Source organism: Lepidochelys kempii, chromosome 7 (genome assembly GCF_965140285.1).
Source record: "Lepidochelys kempii isolate rLepKem1 chromosome 7, rLepKem1.hap1, whole genome shotgun sequence".
Taxonomy (NCBI): Eukaryota; Metazoa; Chordata; order Testudines; family Cheloniidae; genus Lepidochelys; species Lepidochelys kempii.
In genome coordinates this window covers 14,837,153-14,860,804 of record NC_136386.1, presented here as the reverse complement: position 1 = coordinate 14,860,804, position 23,652 = coordinate 14,837,153, and the positions used below count along the sequence as shown (strand labels likewise).

The 23,652-nt window shown below is 42.0% G+C and overlaps 1 long non-coding RNA gene across 1 annotated transcript in view; it reads left to right on the top strand.

Annotated features, from left to right (window-relative positions):
* The first annotated feature begins 1,857 nt into the window (after positions 1-1,857).
* Positions 1,858-23,652, top strand: part of LOC140914103 (uncharacterized) — a 33,246-nt gene continuing 11,451 nt past the window's right edge. Inside the window, exons 1-3 of the long non-coding RNA XR_012159769.2 lie at positions 1,858-2,252; positions 7,388-7,468; positions 20,581-20,796. This is a non-coding gene — a long non-coding RNA (uncharacterized LOC140914103). The remainder of the gene's footprint in view (positions 2,253-7,387; positions 7,469-20,580; positions 20,797-23,652) is intronic.

Genomic DNA, 23,652 nt, shown 5'->3' with positions numbered 1-23,652 from the left:
TTTACATTTGCAGGAGATAGTTTACGTCGCTTGAAAGTGAGAATAGACATTCGCATGGCACTGTTGTAGCTAGTGTCGCAAGATATTTACGTGCCAGATGCACTGAAGATTCATATGTCCCTTCATCTTCAACCACCATTCCAGAAGACATACGACATACATCCATGCTGATGGTGGGTTCTGCTGGATAACGATCCAAAGCACTGTGGACCGACGCATGTTCATTTTCATTATCTGAGTCAGATGCTACCAGCAGAAGGTTGATTTTCTTTTTTGGTGGTTTGGGTTCCGTAGTTTCTGCATCAGAGTGTTGCTCTTTTAAGACTTCTGAAAGCAAGCTCTACACCTCGTCCCTCTCAGATTTTGGAAAGCACTTCAGATTCTTAAACCTTGGGTCGAGTGCTATAGCTATCTTTAGAAATCTCACATTGGTACCTTCTTTGCTTCTTCTAAAATCTGCAGTGAAAGTGTTCTTAAAATGAATATGTGCTGGGTCATCATCCGAGACTGCTATAATATGAAATACATGGCAGAATGCGGATAAAACAGAGCAGGAGACATACTATTCTTCCGCAAGGAATTCAGTCAAAATTTAATTAACTCTTTTTTTTTTTTTTTAATGAGCGTCATCAGCATGGAAGCATATCCTCCGGAATGGTGGCCAAAGCATGAAGGGGCATAGGAATGTTTAGCATATCTGGCATGTAAATACCTTGCAATGCCGGCTACAAAAGTGCCACATGAACATCTGTTCTCACTTTCAGGTGACATTGTAAATAAGAAGCGGGCAGCATTATCTCCCGCAAATGTAAACAAACTTGTTTCTTAGCAATTTGCTGAATAAGAAGTGGAACTGAGTGGACTTGTAGGCTCTACAATTTTACATTATTTTATTTTTGAGTGTAGTTATATAACCAAAAACAATCTACATTTGTAAGTTGCACTTTCATGATAGATTGCATTATCGTACTTGAATGAGGTGAATTAAAAAATACAATTTCTTTTATCATTTTTACAGTGCAAATATTTGTAATTAAAATAGTAATATAAAGTGAGCACTGTACACTTTGTATTCAATATTGTAATTTAAATCAATATATTAGAAAATGTAGAAAAACATCCACAAATATTTAATAAATTTCAGTTGGTATTCTATAGTTTAACCATGCGATTAAAATTGAGATTAATCTCAATTTTTTAATTTGCGGTTAATTTTAATTTTTTTAGTTAATCGTGTGTGTTAACTGTAATTAATCAACAGCCCTAATTTTTTCCGTCATCTCTTCATTGTACCCACACAATCATTCTACTATTTTCAGGCTAGCTATGGGGCTGCTAAAAAGCCATGAGATGGTATTTAGTACCCCATCTAACTCCAACTGAAGCCAGTTGAAAGATTCTCATTAACTTCAGTGGGAATTGGCTGGGCCCTCTTTCATCACCAATCTGTGCTTGCCATATCCAAATGCCAGTCTTGTAGCTAATCACATGTTTTCCTTCAATCACTTTTATTTTGTTCACATAAGCTGATACAGTGTATTTATCTCAGTCTTACTTACTACTATGGACCAAGGTTCAGAAAGAGCTAGCGTACTTGAGCCAGACTATCTGATGTGGAATGTAGAGCTATTTTGGAAAATTTCAAATTTTGAAATTTCAGAAAAAGGGGCCACTTTTTTTCAGATTTTGTTGAAAGAAAAATTCAATTCCAAATCTTGAATTTGTAAAATGTGGAACTTGCACAAAAAAGTGCCCCTTTTTTCAGCCAGCTCTAATCAATACAAAGTTTGTGGTGTTAGCTAGCTATGCCACTTTAAATATCTTAATACATTTGTCCTGGGTGATAATATCTGCAGTATATTTTGTTATTGCTTCACCAGTGTAAATTTCACATTAGAAAATATTGCTGACACTCCAGTGGGAGGTCAGTTTTAACCTCATCCTGACTGATTTTAATATGAGGTACAAAACTGAGTCTCTTTTAACAACTGTGAACTAAGTTCACAGACAGCTGCAGCGGCACAGGGGGATAGCAAACAGAGCTGTAAACAGGGGAGTTTGAGTGGGAGTTTGTAAGGGGAGTTTGTTTTGTGGTGCTTGTTTTTTGCTGTGGGTGGTGGTGTTTTGGTGTGGTTTGTGTTTCCCAGATTAACAGGATTTAGGTGGGAAGACAATGATAGATACCGAGGCAGCTGTGGGAGTGACCCATGTAGTGGAAGACACAATGAGGATGACTGGATGTGGAAGCTGTGGTATGTACATGATCCTGGAGGGGGCACCTGGTAAGAGTTTTGTCTGTATGAAATGTCGTCTGATAGAGCTGATGGAGGAAAAGATCCGAGGTTTGGAGATGCAGGTGGAAAGTCTGGTTGAGTTTAGGAAGGAGTCTGAGCAGATTATGTAGCAAAGACATGAGGTATCTGAAGGGAAAAGCTCAGACTTGCAGGGGGAATCAGGGCTGGGGAATTCTGAGGGGAGACTGGGTGAGGAAAGTGGTCAGTGGAAGCATATGACTAAAAGAACCAGGCAGAGGAAAAGATGGGCTAGTGAAGGAGAAATAGAGCTCAAGAATAGGTTTGCAGAGTTGGAAAACGAAGAAGGGGCTCAGCAGGTAGTCACTGAAGGTGGAAGGGCAAGGAAGAAGAGAAGAGCGACTAGTTCTATAGGAAAAGGGGAAGAGTTAATGGAGATTGCACCAAATATGAGCCCCAGGAGCATACAGGATGGGTTAAGGAGGATTACAAGGGAGAATAGGAATGGAAAGAATTTATTATAGCCAGAGGGAACAGGGGATAGACTGGAAAATAGCACCATCACTAGGAAAAGGCAGGTCTATGTGATTGGGGACTCTCTTTACTGAGAAGAATAGAGAGCTCTGTAACCAGAGCTGATCCAGAGAATCCAGAGAGGGTGTGCTGTCTTCCAGGTGCTAAGATACGGGATGTAGACTTGAGGTTGAAAAGGATTCTAAAGGGAGCAGGAAAGAATCCCCTAATTATCCTTCATGTGGGAACAAATGATACGGCTAGATTCTTGCTGGAAAGTATTAAGGGAGACTATGCTAGGCTGGGGAAGACGCTTAAGGAAATCGAGGCTCAGGTGATCTTTAGTGGGATTCTGCCTGTTCCTAGAGAAGGGCAACAAAGGTGTGACAAGATTATGACTATTAACAGATGGCTTAGGCAGTGGTGCTGTAAGGAGGGCTTTGGGATATATGGCCACTGGGAGGCATTCATGGACAGAGGACAGTTCTTTCGGGATGGACTTCCCGAGGGAAGGAAATAGACTTCTAGGATGGAGGCTGGCACAACTGATTAAGAGAGCTTTAAACTAGGAATTTGGGGGAGATGGTTGGGAGATGTCCAGGTAATCTCTATGCCGGATTTTAGCATTGAGAGGGAAGAAAACGAAGTAAGAGAGGATACAGCCGTGGGTAGGAGAATGTATGTAAGGAGAAAGAGCAGTGTGGATACCAGTCTAATAGGTGATACTGGCTGTAGAATGACCGTGCCTCATAGGGTACAGAACATGAGTGAGGCCAAACAGCAAAAATTAAGATGTGAGGAGCCTGGGTAACAAAATGGAGGAACTAGAGCTACTGGTGCAGGAAGTGAAACCAGATACTCTAGGGGTAAGAGAAACATGGCGGAATAGTCGTCACGACTGGGCTACAGGGATTGAGGGGTCTGTGCTGTCTAGGAAAGACCGAAATAAAGGTAAAGGTGGTGGAGTAGCATTGTCTATCAATGATGAGGTAGAATGTAAAGAAATAAGAAGCGATGAAATAGATACGACAGAGTCCGTCTGGGCAAAAATCACACTGGGGAAGAAAACTATTCGAGCCTCCCCTGGGATAGTGCTTGGGGTGGGCTATAGACCGCCGGGATCTAATTTGGATATGGATAGAGCCCTTTTTAATGTTTGTAATAAAGTAAATACTAATGGAAACTGTGTGATCATGGGAGACTTTAACTTCCCAGATATAGACTGGAGGACGAGTGCTAGTAATAATAATAGGGCTCAGATTTTCCTAGATGCGTTAGCTGATGGATTCCTTCAACAAGTAGTTGCTGAACTGACTAGAGGGGATTCCATTTTAGATTTGGTTTTGGTGAGTAGTGAGGACCTCATAGAAGAAACGGTTGTAGGAGATAGTCTTGGCTCACGTGATCATGAGCTAATTCAGTTCAAACTGAACAGAAGGATTAACAAAAATAAATCTGCAATTACGGTTTTTGATTTCAAAAGGGCTGACTTTCAGAAATTAAGGAAATTAGTTAGGGAAGTGGATTGAACTGAAGAATTTATAGATCTAAAGGTAGAGGAGGCCTGGGATTATTTTAAATCAAAGCTGCAGAAGCTATCGGAAGCCTGCATCCCAAGAAAGGGGAAAAAAATTCATAGGCAGGAGTTGTAGACCAAGCTAGATGAGCAAGCATCTCAGAGAGGTGATTAAGAAAAAGGAGAAAGAATACAGGGAGTGGAAGAAGGGAGGGATCAGCAAGGAAAGCTACCTTATTGAGGTCAGAACATGTAGGGATAAAGTGAGACAGGCTAAAAATCAAGTAGAGTTGGACCTTGCAAAGGGAATTAAAACCAATAGTAAAAGGTTCTATAGTCATATAAATAAGAAGAAAACAAAAAAAGAAGTGGGACCACTAAACACTGAGGATGGAGTGGAGGTCAAGGAAAATCTAGGCATTGCCCAATATCTAAACAAATACTTTGCCTCAGTCTTTAATAAGCCTAAAGAGGATCTTAGGGATAATGGTAGCATGACAAATGGGAATGAGGATATGGAGGTAGACATTACCATATTTGAGGTAGAAGCGAAACTCAAACAGCTCAATGGGACTAAATCGGGGGGCCCAGATAATCTTCATCCAAGAATATTAAAGGAATTGGCTCATGAAATTGCAAGCCCATTAGCAAGAATTTTTAATGAATCTGTAAACTCAGGGGTTGTACCGTATGATTGGAGAATTGCTAACATAGTTCCTATTTTTAAGACAGGGGAAAAAAGTGATCCGGGTAATTATAGGCCTGTTAGTTTGACATCTGTAGTATGCAAGGTCTTGGAAAAAAATTTGAAGGAGAAGGTAGTTAAGGACATTGAGGTCAATGGTAAATGGGACAAAATACAACATGGTTTTATAAAAGGTAGATCGTGCCAAACCAACCTGATTTCCTTCTTTGAGAAAGTAACAGATTTTGAAGACAAAGGAAATGCAGTGGATCTAATTTACCTAGATTTTAGTAAGGCATTTGATACCGTGCCACATGGGGAATTAGTTAAATTGGATAAGATGGGGATCAATAGGAAAATTGAAAGGTGGATAAGGAATTGGTTAAAGGGGAGACTACAACGGGTCCTACTGAAAGGTGAACTGTCAGGCGGGAGGGAGGTTACCAGTGGAGTTCCTCAAGGATCGGTTTTGGGACCAATCTTATTTAATCTTTTTATTACTGACCTTGGCACAAAAAGCCGGAGTGTGCTAATAAAGTTTGCAGATGATACAAAGCTGGGAGGCATTGCCAATCTAGAGAAGGACTGGGATATCATATAGGAGGATCTGGATGACCTTGTAAACTGGAGTAATAGTAATAGGATGAAATTTAATAGTGAGAAGTGTAAGGTCATGCATTTAGGGATTAATAACAAGAATTTTAGTTATAAGCTAGGGACGCAACAATTAGAAGTAACGGAGGAGGAAAAGGACCTTGGAGTACTGGTTGATCATAGGATGACTATGAGCTGCCAATGTGATATGGCCGTGAAAAAAGCTAATGCGGTCTTGGGATGCATCAGGAGAGCTATTTCCAGTAGGGATAAGGAGGTTTTAGTACCATTATACAAGGCACTGGTGAGACCTCACCTGGAATACTGTGTGCAGTTCTGGTCTCCCATGTTTAAGAAGGATGAATTCAAACTGGAACAGGTACAGAGAAGGGCTACTCGGATGGTCTGAGGAATGGAAAACTTGTCTTATGAAAGGAGACTCAAGGAGCTTGGCTTGTTTAGCCTAACTAAAAGAAGGTTGAGGGGAGATATGATTGCTCTCTATAAATATATCAGAGGGATAAATACTGGAGAGGGAGAGGAATTATTTAAGCTCAGTACCAATGTGGACACAAGAACAAATGGATATAAACTGGCCACCAGGAAATTTAGACTAGAAATCAGACAGAGGTTTCTAACCATTAGAGGAGTGAAGTTTTGGAATAGCCTTCCAAAGGAAGCAGTGGGGGCAAAAGATCTATCTGGCTTTAAGATTAAACTCAATAAGTTTATGGAGGAGATGGTATGATGGGATAACATGGTTTTGGTAATTAAATATTCATGGTAAATAGGCCCAATGGCCTGTGATGGGATATTAGATGGGGTGGGATCCGAGTTACCCAGGAAAGAATTTTCTGTAGTATCTGGCTGATGAATCTTGCCCATATGCTCAGGGTTTAGCTGATCACCATATTTGGGGTCGGGAAGGAATTTTCCTCCAGGGCAGATTGGAAGAGGCCCTGGAGGTTTTTCACCTTCCTCTGTAGCATGGGGCATGGGTCACTTGCTGGAGGATTCTCTGCTCCTTGAAGTCTTTAAACTACAATTTGAGGACTTCAATAGCACAGATATAGGTGTGAGGTTTTTTGCAGGAGTGGTGGGTGAAATTCTGTGGCCTGCATTGTGCAGGAGGTCAGACTAGATGATCATAATGGTCCCTTCTGACCTAAATATCTATGAATCTATAAGTTGCATACAATAGAAATGACAGTGTGATTATAGCACAAGAAGTCCCTCTATTATATGGGTATGTCAAAACTCCTTTGTCACATGAATGACAATCAATGCCTGACTTCTTCTGAACATACTGTTATGTCAACAACTGTTTCCTCAGTTACTTAGAAGTGGAGTTGGGGGAAGGAAGTGGACCAGGTGACATGATGATAAATTCTCAACAGAAGGATTTTTTTGTCCATATATTTGTAAGGCACTGTGGCACCTCCATGTAAAATTTCATCTCAGTTCTTTGTGTGAGATTATTTAAATCCACATGTGTGTCTCACTTCTAATCCATCGCTATGAATAATGTATTGACAAACTGATGACTAGTGCACCTGTACTAGTTGAAGGGACAACGCAGAGAACCCAGCAAGTGTATGTGTTCTCTGAAGATTTTCACTGCAGTGAAAAGCATTCCATTCTGTATAAATAGTTGTGAGCCCTCTAATGGCACCCAACATCTTCTCTTTTAGCAGAGGCCAGGAACTGATCAGAGCAGCAGTATGTGTATGGCTTGGCCTTGCATGTTTGTATGCAGTTAGCAAATACAATTATCTGGCAACCAGCTCGGACCATGTGGCATCTTCACTTTCTTGTTTTTGTGTAAAGACTAAGAGCAAAAGACACAACAAATCCAGCCTGCAGAGAAGGGGGCACCGCCTCTTCCCTGAAGTTCCTGTGGACTCTAAGGTAAAGCTAAAAGAAAAGGAGTACTTGTGGCACCTTAGAGACTAACCAATTTATTTGAGCATGCTCACTGAGAACCTTAATGTGCATATAGTTATGTTCTCTAATATAACAGTGATGCAGTATTGCTAAGGATGTCCACACCCTTATATCCCCACGGCGCCATTTCTTGGAATATTGTCTTAATTCTTACTCGGGCAAAACTCCCATTGAGTTTTGGGATCTTGATTTGATCCTCTAAGTGTGCCTGTAATATAAATAATACATCATAATAAGAGCAGTTTCTGTGCATTGAGGAGTGCCCACAGATATACAGGTGTTTCATAGAAATTATGTGGTGAAAGAGGATATTTTACATCTAAAGGGCAAGTAAAAGATATTGTCCAACTGGCAAAGCTAAAGCTTTCAGAATTAAAGGCTAGCGGGTCTTGAATCAAGTTCATGCTTCCCCCTTCCCTTACATTTGTAACCCTTTTTGTGCTTTTATTACCTAAGGACATCCTTACAAATTGTTTTTTGTACTATAGTATTCATTGTCTAAAATCTTATAGATAATAGGGAAAGCAGCTGGGAAATTAAGGAGTTATTTTAATTTCTGTTAATGAACTACAGCTTGCACAGCTGATAGTCTTCAGGGAAAGGAGAGAGAAAAAGTTCTTAGAAATCCACAGACTCTGTGCTTGCACTGAGCTGTGTTGTCATTGTACGTTTCAAGGGACAAACCTGAGAACATACAAGACTGTTACGAGTTCTGGGCAGAGAGTTACACAGGCAGGGTTTTGCAGTTCACAATACCAAGTTTTATGGCACCTATCAAATCCATGAACAATGCTAGATAGTCTTGAGCTCCATCTATTGCCACTTCATCTATTAACTATTTGCAGAAATATAGAAATATAGAAATATATTTATAGAAATAAAGTATTCTTGTAACACTGTTTTTATAAATCCCACATAGGATTTCTAACAGATGAAGAGCCAAATTCTGTCCTCAGATACTTGTGCATAAAGACCACTGAAGTCAGCAGGACTGACACACAAGTTTTTGAAAGCAGAATTTAGCCCATATCAGCATTTTCTAAATTTAAAGGACTATTGGAAAAGCAGAACATGTGGCGGTTATTTTAGAAGATGGAATATATGGGAGCAACTTGGAAGAAGCTTGAAATCCAATTAGGGAAACTCACTTAAAGGTTTTGCATTAGCTCATTACAGGATGGCAGATGTAGGAGGTCTTCAAAGCAAAGAAATGTCTGTTAAATGAGGAAAGGCTGCATAGCTGTGTTTTTTGTGGTCATGTCTAAGAATTGAAATATTCTGGGACACAGTTACAGATAGACAGACAGACTCCTGAAATGAATCCCAGAAATTTGCTTTGGGGGATTAGATAGCCTCATATTTAATACAGCTGTCTTGAGCATCCGGTTATTTGTAGCTCAAGAAACAATTCTGATTTACTGGTCGCACAATGTGCCCGTAATTTGGGCCCATCTACAGGAATTTTGGTGAGAATGCTGCCAATGTGACAGTGGCAGGCTGAGATTGAAAGTGAGGATATTTCACTGCATTTTAATATTCAAAGGTTCTTTTTAATGTGGGGGCTTATATAAACAGGCTACAGAGGGAGACAGAGGCATTGCAAACTCCTCTGCACGCCTCTCAAGTCTGACCTGCAATGTCTATGCTGTTCCTGCAGGGCTGAACCCACACACTTTGCATTCACATCAATGGCCATACAGCCCAGTAAGCCAAATTCAGGGCTGCCTACTATGAGATCAATGGCGTTAAATCTAATTTGGCCCCTCACATTTCTGCACTGAGCTCAGATTGGCCTCTGCCCACAATGTTTATTGAATGTTTTGAATCCTACCTAAAGCTTATATTGTCCTTGCATGACTCCCATTTGTTTCAAATGAGGGGAGAAAGTACCCCTTAGATTCTATACGTGCCCTTTTATTAGAGGTTGATCAGGAATTATTACCTTTAAAAAAAAGCTATTTTTAGCACTGATGTGTGAATTTAGACAAATACAGTCCTTTTAAATCTCCTTGCTATAGTGAATAATTGTCTTAAAGGGAAAAATTGAGATTGTGTATCATTAGGAGAAGCGTCATTATGATCTTTTGTGTTTATTTTGCCAATAAGCAGAAGTAGATTGAAAAATGAAATGTACAAATTAACTGGATGATTGTGCCATGATTGTCATCTGCCCCCCCTCCCCCTCGCTCTCTCTGAAGTTAGGGGAAGCAGCCACGCTGTCAATGTGACAGGCATGAGTAATAGCATGCAGCTGTGCCACCAAGTTTCTTATTGCCCACGCCAACCAGAGGAAATGAGAGAATTCTGACAAGGCCTTGCACTTTTCAAAAACTGTGAAGGGAATAAGCAAGAAAATTAAACTAGTGTCAGAATGAAACCTGGCCCAACTGAAGTCAGTGGGAGTGTTTTTCCATTGACTTCAATGGAGCAGGTATTTCATCCCTGGGACCTGTCTGAGAAGGAGCGCTATTTCCATTTCAGTCTTGGGAGCCCAGTCTCACAATCCTTCCATGGGAGTTTTGCCTGAGTAAGGATGGCAGAATCAGATCTCTTTACCTCTGTGCTAAACTCCAACTGACCTCAGCAGGAGTTTTGAATGTGGATCAAGCGTAGTTTATGAGACTTAATCATCTACAAAGCTTATAAATGCAACTGAAGATCATTTGTCATTTAATGAGCATGGAGCTCCAATTTAAAACAATGGGAGCTCACACATGGAATAGGTATGGCATCAGGAGACAAACAGGTAATCCATATGTTAGCTGATATGGCCCCTGACCTGCCAGTGACTCTTGTGCACGGCCTCAGAGAGAATTTATTGAGGCATCTGGCAAGAGTAATCTGCCCTGAGATGTTAGAGGGAAGAAAGGAGGAAATATAAAGAGGGAGTGCAGGATGTGGAACTGGTGTTGTCCAAAATCTGAACACGTTACTGCGGCTTTTGCAGCATGAATGTTTGCTCCTATGGGTAGTAGTGATGCCACTGTCTCAGGGCCAGCCTTAGGGAAAATAGCACCCTGGGCAAACTTGTATTTTGGCACCCCTGCTCCCCGCTGCTGCTCCCTTCTGCGGCCTCGCACCCCAGGCCCACCCTGCTTCTTGCCTCTCAATTATAGTGCCCCCCTGACCACGACACCCTGAATGGTCACCCATGTCGCCCACTCATAAGGCCAGCCCTGCACTTTCTCCTGCCCAAAGTTGGCCCCATGCTATTAAGACTACTTAAATGAGTTGCTCTGCTGAAGCTGCTTAAATCTAGAATATTGGTTAAATCCACAAGCTCTGTGATTCCTTTGACAGATTTGTGATTCCTCTTTAAAAGATATTCCCATGGAACCTCAAACGGCATAGAGACAATGTTTATCTAATTAAAGAGTTTAATGAACAAAAATGAAAAGTGTTCTGCTTTGCTAATGGATTTTTCATTTGAAGAATGCAGTGATATCGAGAGGTGGTAGCCACTCCAGAGTTAAGGTTACAGCTGACTTTTCATTATAAGTCCAACTGCAGCATCCCCTTCTGAAATTAGTGGTCTCCAAAGTGATATATTACTTCTGGGGTCTAGGTAGAATTTGTCTAAAAAATTTGATGTGACTTGGACAAGGGCTTTACATATTATGATGCCCTAAGTATCCACACACATTTAATTTTCCAACAGAAAATAGAAAAAAGAGAGACAAAACCTCGTTTCCAGGATGCCCTATCTGAGATTTAGAGCCCAAATGGGGTTAGGGCTGTAGCTTAGGGGATAGTGATCTGGGAGGCCTCTGAGACCCTCCAAAGGCTCTGGATTTGGTCCACTACACTGCTAAAACTGAAAGAGGAGAAGCGGGGAGGTCTGTGGACCAGAAAGGTTTGCCATTGGATTGCTGGATTTACCCACACAGAACTCTGTTCCTGTGCACATCTGGTTTCCACAGAAAACAAGTGTTTGTTAGTGAGGTACCTCTCCCACATTCATCAGGAATCCCCCCCTCCTCCTCCAGCCTCCTTCAAGTTCCAGTCCAATTTGGGACAATTTAAAAGCAAATAAGGAAATCCCCACACAAAGTTGTTTTATTTTAAAGTGAAATAAAGTTGCAGAAATATATTAGAGAACTCAGAGGGTACTTTTAAAAAATAACATTAGACCTAAAAACCAAAAAAAATTAGAAACGTAGGAAATTCAGACTTCAGGCTAAAGCTTAAAAAACCCAGACTATTGAAAGCAAGGAAATTCACACTTCAGGTAGCTCAACTACCTTAACTCGGCTCCCTGCAGATCCCAGCATACCATCTGTTGTTTGTGTGCAGAGTATTGAAAATGTGCGCCACAGAACATTAGTTTTATAATGTGCTTCCTACATCTCTGGGCTTATTAGGTTTGTACATGGAGTAATATTAGTTCCTGTGTCTAATGACACTAATAATTGGCAGCCACAAAGAATCAGACAATCTGATAGTATATTGTTTAATCAGAGGGTTGTAAAATTCTTGAATGTGTATTGTATAGAATCATAAAACAGGTCATAAGGCAAGGTAGTGTGACTTTCCAGTGGTTTCAGGGCATTGCTGGGGGGGAGGGGCAATGTGAATTCCCATACTTTCAAAGGTTTGGCTTTCTTGTTACCTTAACTCTGAATTTCCTAAGGTTCTAACATACATTTTTAAAAGGAACTCTACTATTCTTGCAAACTAACACACACACAATTATGTGCCTGCAACCTTCAATTCACCTTCAGTTTCATGTGGAAATTCCATACGCTTATTAGGGTATGTCTACACTACAAAATTAGGTCGAATTTATAGAAATCGGTTTTTTAGCAATCATTTTTATATATTCGAGTGTGTGTGTCCCCACAGAAAATGCTCTAAGTGCATTAAGTGCATTAACTCGGCAGAGTGCTTCCACAGTACCGAGGCAAGCGTCGACTTCCGGAGTGTTGCACTGTGGGTAGCTATCCCACAGTTCCCGCAGTCTCCACTGCCCATTGGAATTCTGGGATGAGATCCCAATGCCTGATGGGGCTAAAACATCGTCGCGGGTGGTTCTGGGTATATATCGTCAGGCCCCCGTTCCCTCCTTCCCTCCGTGAAAGCAGCAGCAGACAATCGTTTCGCGCCTTTTTTCTTGAGTTACCTGTGCAGACGCCATACCACGGCAAGCATGGAGCCCGCTCAGGTAACCGTCACCGTATGTCTCCTGCGTGCTGGCAGATGTGGTACTGCATTGCTACACAGCAGCAGCAACCCATTGCCTTGTGGCAGCAGACAGTACAGTAGGACTCGTAGCTGTCATTGTCATGTCCGAGGTGCTCCTGGCCACATCAGCCAGGAGCGCCTGGGCAGACATGGGCGCAGGGACTAAATTTGGAGTGACTTGACCAGGTCATTCTCTTTAGTCCTGCAGTCAGTCCTATTGAACCATCTTATGGTGAGCAGGCAGGCGATACGGATTGCTAGCAGTCCTACCGTACCATCTTCTGCCAGGCAGGCAAGAGATGAGGATGGCTCGCAGTCCTACTGCACCATCTTCTGCCGAGCAGCCATGAGATGTGGATGGCTTGCAGTCCTTCTGCACCGTCTGCTGCCAGCCAAAGATGTAAAAGATAGATGGAGTGGATCAAAACAAGAAATAGACCAGATTTGTTTTGTACTCATTTGCTTCCCCCTCTCCCCCGTCTAGGGATTTCATTCCTCTAGGTCACACTGCAGTCACTCACAGAGAAGGTGCAGCGAGGTAAATCTAGCCATATATCAATCAGAGGCCAGACCAACTTGCTTGTTTCAATAAGAGCAATTACTTAGGTGCACCATTTCTTATTGGAACCCTCCGTGAAGTTCTGCCTGAAATACTCCTTGATGTAAAGCCACCCCCTTTGTGGATTTTAATTCCCTGTAAGCCAACCCTGTAAGCCATGTCATCAGTCACCCCTCCCTCCATCAGAGCAATGGCAGACAATCGTTCCGCGCCTTTTTTCTGTGTGGACGCCATACCAAGGCAAGCATGGAGGCCGCTCAGCTCACTTTGGCAATTAGGAGCACATTCAACACCACACGCATTATCCAGCAGTATATGCAGCACCAGAACCTGGCAGAGCGATACCGGGCGAGGAGGCGACGTCAGCGCGGTCACGTAAGTGATCAGGACATGGACACAGATTTCTCTGAAAGCATGGGCCCTGGCAATGCATGCATCATGGTGCTAATGGGGCAGGTTCATGCTGTGGAATGCCGATTCTGGGCTCTGGAAACAAGCTATGGTGGGACCGCATAGTGTTGCAGGTCTGGGACGATTCCCAGTGGCTGCGAAACTTTCGCATGCGTAAGGGCACTTTCATGGAACTTTGTGACTTGCTTTCCCCTGCCCTGAAGCACATGAATACCAAGATGAGAGCAGCCCTCACAGTTGAGAAGCGAGTGGCGATAGCCCTGTGGAAGCTTGCAACGCCAGACAGCTACCGGTCAGTTGGGAATCAATTTGGAGTGGGCAAATCTACTGTGGGGGCTGCTGTGATGCAAGTAGCCCACGCAATCAAAGATCTGCTGATATCAAGGGTAGTGACCCTGGGAAATGTGCAGGTCATAGTGGATGGCTTTGCTGCAATGGGATTCCCTAACTGTGGTGGGGCCACAGACGGAACCCATATCCCTATCTTAGCACCGGAACACCAAGCCGGCGAGTACATAAACCGCAAGGGGTACTTTTCAATAGTGCTGCAAGCTCTGGTGGATCACAAGGGACGTTTCACCAACATCAACGTGGGATGGCCGGGAAAGGTACATGACGCTCGCCTCTTCAGGAACTCTGGTCTGTTTCAAAAGCTGCAGAAAGGGACTTTATTCCGAGACCAGAAAATAACTGTTGGGGATGTTTAAAAGTCTATAGTTATCCTTGGGGACCCAGCCTACCCCTTAATGCCATGGCTCATGAAGCCGTACACAGGCACCCTGGACAGTAGTCAGGAGCTGTTCAACTACAGGCTGAGCAAGTGCAGAATGGTGGTAGAATGTGCATTTGGACGTTTAAAGGCGCGCTGGTGCAGTTTACTGACTCGCTTAGACCTCAGCGAAACCAGTATTCCCACTGTTATTACTGCTTGCTGTGCGCTCCACAATATCTGTGAGAGTAAGGGGGAGACGTTTATGGCGGGGTGGGAGGTTGAGGCAAATCGCCTGGCTGCTGGTTACGCGCAGCCAGACACCAGGGCGGTTAGAAGAGCACAGGAGGGCACGGTACGCATCAGAGAAGCTTTGAAAACCAGTTTCATGACTGGCCAGGCTACGGTGTGAAAGTTCTGTTTGTTTTTCGTTGATGAAACCGCCCGCCCCTTGGTTCACTCTACTTTCCTGCAAGCTAACCACCCTCCCCTCCTCCCTTTAATCATTGCTTGCAGAGGCAATAAAGTCATTGTTGCTTCACATTCATGCATTCTTTATTCATTCATCACACAAATAGGGGGATGACTACCAAGGTAGCCCAGGAGGGGTGGTGGAGGAGGGAAGGAAAATGCCACACAGCACTTTAAAAGTTTACAACTTTAAAATTTATTGAATGCCAGCCTTCTGTTTTTTGGGCAATCCTCTGTGGTGGAGTGGCTGGTTGGCCGGAGGCCCCCCTACCGCGTTCTTGGGCGTCTGGGTGTGGAGGCTATGGAACTTGGGGAGGAGGGCGGTTGGTTACACAGGGGCTGTAGCGGCAGTCTGTGCTCCAGCTGCCTTTGCTGCAGCTCAACCATACACTGGAGCATACTGGTTTGATCCTCCAGCAGCCTCAACATTGAATCCTGCCTCCTCTCATCACGCTGCCGCCACATTTGAGCTTCAGCCCTCTCTTCAGCCCGCCACTTACTCTCTTCAGCCCGCCACCTCTCCTCCCGGTCATTTTGTGCTTTCCTGCACTCTGACATTATTTGCCTCCACACATTCGTCTGTGCTCTGTCAGTGTGGGAGGACAGCATGAACTCAGAGAACATTTCATCACAAGTGTGTTTTTTTTTCTTTCTAATCTTCACTAGCCTCTGGGAAGGAGAAGATCCTTTGATCATTGAAACACATGCAGCTGGTGGAGAAAAAAAAGGGACAGCGGTATTTAAAAAGACACATTTTATAAAACAGTGGCTACACTCTTTCAGGGTAAACCTTGCTGTTAACATTACATACATAGCACATGTGCTTTTGTTACAAGGTCGCATTTTGCCTCCCCCCACCGCGTGGCTATCCCCTCAACCCACCCCCCACCCCGTGGCTAACAGCGGGGAACATTTCTGTTCAGCCACAGGCAAACAGCCCAGCAGGAACGGGCACCTCTGAGTGTCCCCTGAAGAAAAGCACCCTATTTCAACCAGGCGACCATGAATGATATCTCACTCTCCTGAGGATAACACAGAGAGATAAAGAACGGATGTTGTTTGAATGCCAGCAAACATACACTGCAATGCTTTGTTGTACAATGATTCCCGAGTACGTGTTACTGGCTTGGAGTGGTAAAGTGTCCTACCATGGAGGATGCAATAAGGCTGCCCTCCCCAGAAACCTTTTGCAAAGGCTTTGGGAGTACATCCAGGAGAGCCGCGAATGCCAGGGCAAATTAATCCTTTCACATGCTTGCTTTTAAACCATGTATAGTATTTTAAAAGGTACACTCACCGGAGGTCCCTTCTCTGCCTGCCAGGTCCAGGAGGCAGCCTTGGGTGGGCTCGGGGGGTACTGGCTCCAGGTCCAGGGTGAGAAACAGTTCCTGGCTGCTGGGAAAACCGGTTTCTCCGCTTGCTTGCTGTGACCTGTCTACAACCTCATCATCATCATCATCTTCTTCATCCCCAAAACCTGCTTCCGTGTTGCCTCCATCTCCATTGAAGGAGTCAAACAACACGGCTGGGGTAGTGGTGGCTGAACCCCCTAAAATGGCGTGCAGCTCATCATAGAAGCGGCATGTTTGGGCTCTGACCCAGAGAAGCCGTTTGCTTCTCTGGTTTTCTGGTAGGCATGCCTCAGCTCCTTAAGTTTCATGCGGCACTGCTTCGGGTCCCTGTTATGGCCTCTGTCCTTCATGCCCTGGGAGATTTTGACAAAGGTTTTGGCATTTCGAAAACTGGAATGGAGTTCTGATAGCACGGATTCCTCTTCCCGTACAGCGATCAGATCCCGTACCTCCCGTTCAGTCCATGCTGGAGCTCTTTTGTGATTCTGGGACTCCATCATGGTCACCTCTGCTGATGAGCTCTGCATGGTCACCTGCAGCTTGCCACGCTGGCCAAACAGGAAATGAGATTCAAAAGTTTGCGGTTCTTTTCCTGTCTACCTGGCCAGTGCATCTGAGTTGAGAGTGCTGTTCAGAGCGGTCACAATGGAGCACTCTGGGATAGCTCCCGGAGGCCAATACCGTCAAATTGTGTCCACAGTACCCCAAATTCGACCCGGCAAGTCCGATTTAAGCGCTAATCCACTTGTTGGGGTGGAGTAAGGAAATCGATTTTAAGAGCCCTTTAAGTCAAAAAAAAGGGCTTCATCGTGTGGACGGGTGCAGTTTACATCGATTTAACGCTGCTAAATTCGACCTACAGTCCTGGTGTAGACCAGGGCTAAGACATCCAGCAGGGAAAATGCCATTAAACACAGTCTTTTTAGCCCCTCTTAGTTTGCCTTTAATATATTAAATAGCGGTCTTTGAATTTGGTAATGTGTGGTATCCACTATTAGCACAATGGATAAATTCTCCTCTTTTCCCTAGTAATGTGTTTTAGGCTCTTTGCAAAGAGTTTATAGCAAAAGGGTGGATGCATCTGTGGTACATCTTTATGTGAAAGGCAGAACTTTCATTTCATCCTCTTGCTTCCATAAAATGATTTAGTGTTAACGTAATTATTAGCATTCTCATTAAAAACAGTTTAGCTAAAAACCAAGACACATAAAGACATAGTGACTTCATCAAAGCAACTCAAATCCAGATAAAGCTAGCTTCCTAATTTGACTTCTGTGCTTTGAAATAAATCCTCAGAGCATCAATTATGGTATCTCCTGTAAAGCAATTACTATCAGCCTCCATCACTTTCCTTTACACATTTTAATTGAATTATTATTTCTACTTTAAAATGTAGGGTAAGGAGTTTTACAGTCCAAAAAAAGAACTAAAGCAGGCAACAAAGAAATTCAATATAAAAACAGAAATTGCTTTCTTTCAGAACCAGGTTGATTAGAGTTGTGTATAACTACACACACAGCAGGTGGAAGGAAGATTAACATTTCACTAATTCCTAGTGGTCATTACAGCAAGGAAATTTAATCCACAGAGTTCACAAGAACTGCAATTGCATGCTGGTATGTCTGATTTAAGAGAGAGCAAAAATCACACAATTTTTATATTTCAATATCTGGTTTCATTTGAATCTTTTCTGGCCTGGAGGCAGTACCTGTACACCCAGCATCCTCTGTTTAAATGAAAAATTCATTTTACTGATCATGAACATTTAACAAACACATTCACGATCTGCTTCTGCCTCCAGTGGGAGTGGAATCAGACCCTCAGCTAATGAAGCCTGTCGATAGGAAAAGTGTTTGTAGAGCAAGGATATTATTAATCCACCAGGAAGTCACTGATTCAGATCTATGCTATATCAGAGTAAATTCAGAGGAACTCCATTGATTTACATGGGTCCAAATGAGATCAGATTCTGGCCCACTGCTTCATAATCTGGCAAATAAATGAATAAATCCAACAACTAAAATCAAACACAAAAGGCATGAGAGTTCAGCTGGGGTCATCCACTGTCCCTACCAGAATCTCTAAACTCTGTGCCTCCTACCTCCACTTTTTATGAGCTACAGGTCCCCTACCAGTGAATCACTGGCTCTAAGTTGGTCCCAGGGTCCCTTGACAGCCAGAACTCAGACACATAGATCAATGGGATCTGTGCCTAAGCTGCAAATGGTTGCAAGGGTGTTGAATGCTCCCAGAAATTTTCCTTGTAGTTCTTTGGGCCAGCCTGAGCCTAGTTTTCCATTTTCCAGAGGCAAGACAAGAGGGAAGTGAAAGAATAGGAAGGAAAACATTGCTATCTCTAGAACTTACTGTGGAATGTTACTGAAGATGAGATGTGGGTATAGCCAGCAGCACTCTGCAAAATAAACTGCATACTGTTCACTTCACCTAGAACCAGACGTCCTGCTGCTGCATCTGCCTTAGAGGCCTTTGGTATAGACACATCAAAAAGATGAGCTAAAAGGAGCTGTGTTGGCAGGAAACATTAGTTCAGACATTATAAGAAAGCCATTGCTCTTGGCTATGCACATGGTATCATATTTGTAACTAATACAATGTGATCTCATAATGCAGCAGTGTCCTGTGTCAGTTTGGTTCTTCTCCTGAAGAAAAAAACCAGAAGCTAAGGACCAAATCCATCATCTTTCACACCAACTGCAGAAAGAAGGCCCCTGTACAGCAGGACTATTTGCAAAGAAGGGTTTCTGCCCCCTTCTCCAGCGTCTAGTCCACCTACTCAGCCAGGTGCTGAGACTGGATGTGCCGCTCTGGTAGATACCTACATGGTACCTCCCTCTGAGGTGTGATTTGGGAACAGTGAGGTTTCCATTAAAATACCTTGGCATTTTGCTTTGCTTGGTGTTGGTGTTGGGTTTTTTAATTAATAGTTTTAAAAACATTTAAAATAGAAAACAAAATGTGGGTAAAGATATTATGACTGGTATGTCATGGGGAAACTAGATTACAATAGCACGACAATAGGCCCAATTCTCTCCCTCCAGAAGTCAGCAGGAGTTTGTCACTAAGCTCAGTGGGAACAGAATTGGGCTCAGTACTAGTGTAGCCCATGTTACAACATCAGTGTAAGTCTACAGAAATGTTATTACATTACTAAGATGAAAGCCCAACAAAGAAATCAAAATCCACTACTCAGGTGTATACATTAAAAAAGTTAAATATGCTTTTACATGGATTATCTTCTCTCAGAAAGTCATGAATTAAAGAAAGTATCATCCCAACCACTAACTGAAGGGGTCAGGAAGACATTTCCCCTAGGAACACATTATTCCAGAACTGTTCATTTCAAAAGTTTCTTGCACTGTCCGCTGAAGCATCTGAGGTATTGTCCCACATATGGAGAAGGGACTATTTGGACCACCACTCTAATCCAATTTGGCAATTCCTGTCTTCCTAGATTCCAATGAGCTCTTAGACATGAGAGTCAGGGTGCTACACAGGTGTTTTCATCCCTTCCTTTCTATACCATGATAAATAAACTTTAAGATGTCTTAGGCATCATCTTTCCAAAATAAGCATGCCATGAGATGGCTGTTCCATAGATGCAGCTGTCCATTGAGCTGTTCATACTCTGCAGAATGGTTTCAGAATTGTGGCTTTTTGTCTATTGCTGGAGCCTGCTACAGTGTCCAAAATCCAAACGTGTTGCCTCATAACACTCCCCTCTTGATTTTGTCACCCCTGAGGTTGGAGCTGCTGCAGCCACTTATTCTTCTTTGAGCTGGAACCAAAGTGCACCAAGACATGAATGGGTGATTTGCTTTGGTCTTGGTCCAAGTATTAGTCTGGATCCTGTTTCCATTGACGTGAAATGGCATTAACTAAAATAGGTGTAGAACTGAGACCGTTAGTTGATTTTCTTTTTAATACTCTTAAGGCCAATAATTCATTCCTCTGGGCTATAAAATACATACACACAAAATTGTTTTAAAAATAAACAGAAGCAGATGGTATTGCAACTAAATTATGTTTGTATTGGAATAATTGAAGAACAAATAATATATCCCTGCAAAGAAAACAACTGACCATCAGACATATGTTTTACCTGTGTTTTATTAAGCAACAGGGGTTATTTACTAGAATAATTATTATAGTAATGGCAGTGATATAACCCTTGCTGTCTGTATTCAGACAAATATTCTCACTGGGCCTGAACCTCAGCTGGTGTACATTGGCATAGCTTTCTCGAAATCAATGGAGCTAAGCAGCTTTGTGCCCTTTGACTTGCATGAGTGAAGACTGGAAGCTTGCTCTTGAAATGTGAGAGTCAGACCCCAGGGGAAAATTGTGCAGGTCCCATCGCTTTCTGTTTTCCTAGGTTGCCTGTGCCATAAAGAAGCTGTTTTACCCCACTAATGGCCGATAAAATTGGTGGCTGAGATGAAATTATGGCTTCTGCTTCCCGGCTAACGAGGATGGACAAGAAGACTTGTGGTGTTCCATGAAGGAACTTGTGGGCAACTACTGAGCAAGATATCAGACCTGTCACTGGCTAAGATAAATACACAAAGAAAATTAAACAATAAACGAAGAGGTAAGTTGTTGGGTTTTTTTAAAATGTGTAGGAGTAAATCTGATGCTTTGATGATTATATTTTCAGACATGTGGCCTAGAGCTATTTCAGACTACCAATACTGACTTTTGGCTGACGATAACTGTTTAAATGCAAGAAACAGAATTTATTGCATGCAAACTAAATGAAACAGTCCTTAGGACAAGAAAAAACGGATTGCAGGTGCAAATAAGCATGAAATGAAATTCTGCTAATGAGTTTCCATTAGAAGCTAAATACATAATCAAATCATTTTTCACCCAACATACAACAGTGAGAAAATCAATTTATTCATCATAAGCATTACTGTGTGTCTTGACACTTTCAATATGGGTCTATAACTAGCTATGCTGAGCGAACACTTCAATTTCAGTTAGGGGGCAGCTGGCATCAGCATATAAACCTTTCTCAGTGCAGAGACTGAAGGGTTCTGTGATTGGTCATCAGATGAAAACTAACAAAATGATTTCTTTTAAAACCACAAACAATCAAAGTTAAGATTACAAAATACATGGCATGTTTCAGGATAATTGTATGTGAAATCAAAAGAAATAAAAAAGGTTGTCTTGGCCTCATTAAATCTAGATTCTACTTACAAATGTCTCCGTGCGGTAAGTGGGTTAGTTTTTATTTTTATTTTTCTCTCCTATAATTTATTTAGTCCTCTTGTTAAATGTCTTTCTTGATTTCCTCTCTCCTGCCTTGATGAAAAACTTGGAACCTGACTTACCTGACTTCTTGGGACTTTATTTATCTGTGGCTTGTATTTCTGTTACAGATATCAAAATTTTGGGATTAGAGGAGAGTGCCCTGGGGTTAAGGTACTAGTTTGGGATTTAGGATACTCAGATTTGATTCGTTTTTCTATCACTGACTTACTGTGCAAGCTTGGGCAAGTCTGAGTCACTGTCTCTTAGTTCCCCATTTGTAAAAGAAGGATAATAGCACTTCCATATCACACAGGGTTGCTGTGAGGATAAATACATTAAAGAATGTGAGGCACTCCAATTCTAAATTTATTGGGGGCCACAGAAGTACCTAAGATTGATAACTAGGAATAAATGTCGGATAGGAAATGTCCATGGTGAACTATATTCAGTGATGATTCAATAACAGAAGGCATATTTTAGAGTTAAAGGGCCAAATGTTTCGTACAGTACATGTAGCTAGCACAGCGAGATGCACAGTTGCAGTAAATGTACAACAGAGCTGGGCAAAAAAAAAAAAAAAGAAATTGCCAAAAACGCAGTTTCAAGGTGACCAATTTGGTTTGAATTCAGCACGTCGTTTGATTGAATAAAAAATAAAATTAAAAAAAAATAAAAAAAGTCGAAACCATGCATTTTGAAATTTTCAGCACTCAACATTTCAATTTTTCATTTTGAAACAATTTTTTATTTAGAAATTTAGCTAGACATTTTTTTATTAAAAAATGTAAACGGTAAAAAAAATAAAACAACCAAAAACCTAAAAAAATGAAACAAACTGGGGGGAAAAAATGTTTCGGGTCATTTCAGCCACCAATTATTTGCACAGTTCTTGTAGAAATAAACAGACAGACGGTTGATTATTTCTGCATGTAATGATTACGGCACACAACAGCAGCAATTTTGCATGCAAACCATGCTTTTGGAGTTTTGTACATGCAAAACTGTAAAACCTTACATTCAAAAACTGATGGTGGTTGAAGCCAATATACAAAATATTGATTCCTTATGGGCCAGATTCTGCCACCTTTACTCCCAATGAGTCAGTTGTCCCATTGATTTTCAATGGGGCCATTTGTGGAGTAAAATACTATTCAATGGAAGCAAAATTGGCAGGATCTGGTTCTAATTCAGTGTTATTTTAAAATACAGTAAATGAGCTGGATCACTGCATTATCCCATTAAAGAAAACAGCACTAACAGCTGGTGACTTTTAGCTACCAAAAAGCCCAAGACAGCTCTTCTTTTGATGCTGACACTCAATACCTTTGAGGACCAGGACCTTTGAAGTCAGTGGGAGTTTTGCCTGGGTAAGGACTTTAGGAATAGCCAATAATCAGTCCATTACAGTCCACTGTATTATGTGCATTAGCATCTAGAAAGGCATGTTTTTCAACCTCATAGAAATCCAAAGTAGAAGAAATCTTGGGGCGGGGGAGAACCCTCATATCGACCTTTCTTTCAAGTAAGAACTCATTTTGACAGCTGAATGCAGTTATTAAATTTTCAAAACACTCTCACTGACTGATGACATTGGGACAGTATACCAGCCATGCCTAGCTGATAAAAAGAGGATTTAGTGGACATTATTTCTCAGTGGATCTTATAGATGGAAGTTGAAGTGTGTATTAGTGCACCACTGAAAAGCAAATGAGATTGCTTGGACACATAATACTTCTAGAGAAGCTTTCAACAAATGTATGGTTGGGTGTAAACCTTCTATTGAGGCATGAAAAAATGCCTTTCTTGCTCATAGTAGAAATTTCAGCAAACTCGGAAATGAAATTTTCTTCCTGTCTCATGTCCAAAATCATGAAGAGGCAGGAGTTCAATTATACTAATTGTCATTGATAAATGCTTATAGTTAAAGGATCAGATTCTGATTCCTATTCACATGGCATCTTACTTCATGAGTGGCTGTGTTGATTTCTGTGGGATAATATTTTGCATTTACATGGTGCTTTTCATTCCATAGGATCCCAAAAGGATTTACAAATTTGGTAAACTGGAATACAGCCTCCTCTTGTGTGAATAGCATATGGTTCTGCTAGACAACTATTTAGGCTTGGAAATGATGAATACCTTACAGTTGAAACTACAATGGGCAATTTAGCCAGGCACAATGTAATGA